The sequence below is a fragment of the Nannospalax galili genome, unplaced genomic scaffold (genome assembly GCF_000622305.1).
Source record: "Nannospalax galili isolate Female #2095 unplaced genomic scaffold, S.galili_v1.0 scaffold10, whole genome shotgun sequence".
In the NCBI taxonomy this organism is placed as follows: Eukaryota; Metazoa; Chordata; class Mammalia; order Rodentia; family Spalacidae; genus Nannospalax; species Nannospalax galili.
This window is the reverse complement of record NW_008331140.1, coordinates 10108871-10111603: the sequence shown is the minus strand read 5'-3', so window position 1 is coordinate 10111603 and position 2733 is coordinate 10108871. Positions and strand designations below refer to the sequence as shown.

Below are 2733 nucleotides of genomic sequence, written 5' to 3'. Positions count from 1 at the left end.
CAGAGTGCTCTGCTCTGTGAAGCAGTGGCTGTCGGGACATTCTGTGTTCACGGCGCTGGAGGAACACGATGGTGGTGTCGTCGGAGTGACGGGTCCCCCCAGGTCGACGGAGCAGACAGCAGTTGTGATAGCGGTACCGCCACCCTAACTCGCGGGGTCTCCTTCCGGTTCTCCGTGTTGCCAGGAGAGCAAGCGAGCAAGCAGCAGCCGCCCAGAACAAAGCAGGTGAACCCCCAGAACCACCCGCGGCAACAGCGGCCTGGCCCAGGCCTAGCTGAGCCAGCAGGCTTCCCTCAGCCCAGTCTGTGTCTCCTGCCGCCGTCAGGCTTCCCTCAGCAGAGTCTGCCTGAGAGGCCAGGAAAGCCTCAGTTCTGCATCTCCTGCCGCCCTCCACAGCGCCAGAGACCCTGTACCCTCCATATCGAGGGGTCGAGGCTTCAGCGACCCAGAACGCAGCGGCTGAACCACCAGGACCACCCACACCAATAGGGGCCTGGCACAGGCCTAGCCAAGGCAGCGGGCTTTCCTCAGCTGGGCCTGCCCTGTTAGGCCCTGAAAGCTCAGCCCCAGAGATCCCCTACGCTCCCCATTGAGGTGTCAGGGCTCGGCTCCAGCCTTCATCCTCGGGTCTCAGAATGGCGAGCAGTAGCGACTCCAAGGCCAAGGCCGAATTCATCGTAGGAGGGAAATATAAAGTGATGCAGAAGATCGGATCTGGCTCCTTCGGGGTCGTTTATGTGGCGATGGACATCACCAATGGCGAGCAAGTGGCAGTGAAGCTAGAATCGCAGCTGGTCAAGAACCCCCAGTTGCTGTACGAGAGCAGACTGTATGGGATTCTTCAAGGTGGGATTGGCGTCCCCCGCATACGGTGGTATGGAAAAGAAAAAGACTATAATGTGCTAGTCATGGATCTTCTGGGACCCAGCCTTGAAAACCTCTTCAATTTCTGTTCAAGAAGATTCACAATGAAAACTGTACTTATGTTAGCTGATCAGATGATCAGTAGAATTGAATATGTGCATACAAAGAATTTTATACACAGAGACATTAAACCAGATAATTTCCTAATGGGTGTTATGTGTCCAGTGGGGAAGAGGAAAAGAAACATGACTGTTGGTACATCTCAGGACCCGTCTTTCTCAAGATTAAACCAGTTATTCCTTATTGATTTTGGTTTGGCCAAAAAGTACAGAGACAAGAAGACAAAGCAACACATACCATACAGAGAAGATAAGCACCTGGTCGGCACCGTCCGATATGCCAGCATCAATACACATCTCGGTATTGAACAGAGTCGCCGAGATGACCTGGAATCATTAGGCTATGTTTTGATGTATTTTAATAGAGCCAGTCTGCCATGGCAAGGGATAACGGCTGCAACAAAGAAACAAAAATATGAAAAGATTTGTGAAATGAAGATGTCTACTCCTGTTGAAGATTTGTGTAAGGGGTTTCCTATAGAATTTGCGGTGTACTTAAACTATTGTCGTAGCTTGAGCTTTGATGAAACTCCAGATTACACGTATCTGAGGCAGCTGTTTTACTTCCTTTTCAAAACCTTGAACCACCAATACGACTATAGGTTTGATTGGATAATAATAAAGCAGAAAGCAGCACAGCAGGCAGCCTCTTCCAGAGGGGAGGGTCACCAGGCCCAACCCCCCGCCCCAGGCAAGCAAAACCAAGAGTAGCATGAAAGGTTTCTAAGTATGAATAAGGGGCAAAAGAAGAAGAGCAGATGGTCAGAGCAGCATTTTTTTTTCTCCCCAAATCTAGAAGTTTTAGTTCCTATGTGCACTAGCCAGTGGTTGCGGACAGCCATTTACTTGGTGTAAAGAACTTAGTTTCAGTATAAACTGGCTCTGGACAGCATTCGTGATGCTGTGTCCTGTGTTGTAGCCACTGTAATTGTGAATATTAACTGAGATAGTAAAACATGGTGTCAGGTTTTCTATTGCATTTTGTTCAAGTGGAAAAGTTAACTAAATGGTTGACACAAATTGGTGGAGAAACTGTGCATATGCCAGGTTTTTTTGTTGCTGTTAAAACCTTTTATTTTGAACTATACTGTATTGTTTTGAGAGCTCAGAAGAATGGCATGAACAGCCTTCAGCTACAGTTGTGATGGTTGTAAATGTTCACAATTATGTGTTCTTAGGGTTTTTCATCCCTGGGGTTTGCAAGTTGTTCACTTAAAGCATTCTTTAAATGGCTGACTTCTTGTTAGGGTGCAAGCCAGCTGATAATGGTAGCAACCAAAGATTCCAGTATTTGAGCATATAAAAGACTGCCTGATTACCAGTGCTAGAAATAACAGCATCTAAAGTTAAGACTTAAGAAAAACATAGTGACTAGGTAATCATTAGGACTCTGCGTTAACTCTAATGTTCCTCGTATTAAAAAATATTTGTGACAAATTTAGTTAATATCTTACAACTGAATATACATGTATGTTGCTTAGATAAATTTAATTGCTGTAAACATCTATGTGATATGGGATTTTGTTTTTATTTTGAAATGGTTTTGTTTACAGGTTCATTAAAACTAAAAACTTTCTGTAAGGAAATGAGTTTTTAAGCAAAAACAGAATGCTTGCTGACTCATTATGAAATCTCCCCAATTTTTTGATAGACTACTTTAAGCCATTTATTACTGGGCATTCCTTTGTAAGTCCAAATTAAGATTTAATGCTTTTTTTTGTATTTTTGAGACAGGGTCTCCCTGTAGCCC

The 2733-nt window shown here is 45.1% G+C and overlaps 1 pseudogene; it reads left to right on the top strand.

Moving 5' to 3' along the window:
- Positions 1-635: 635 nt before the first annotated feature.
- On the top strand, positions 636-1710 carry LOC103725295 (annotated as a pseudogene).
- Positions 1711-2733: the final 1023 nt, after the last annotated feature.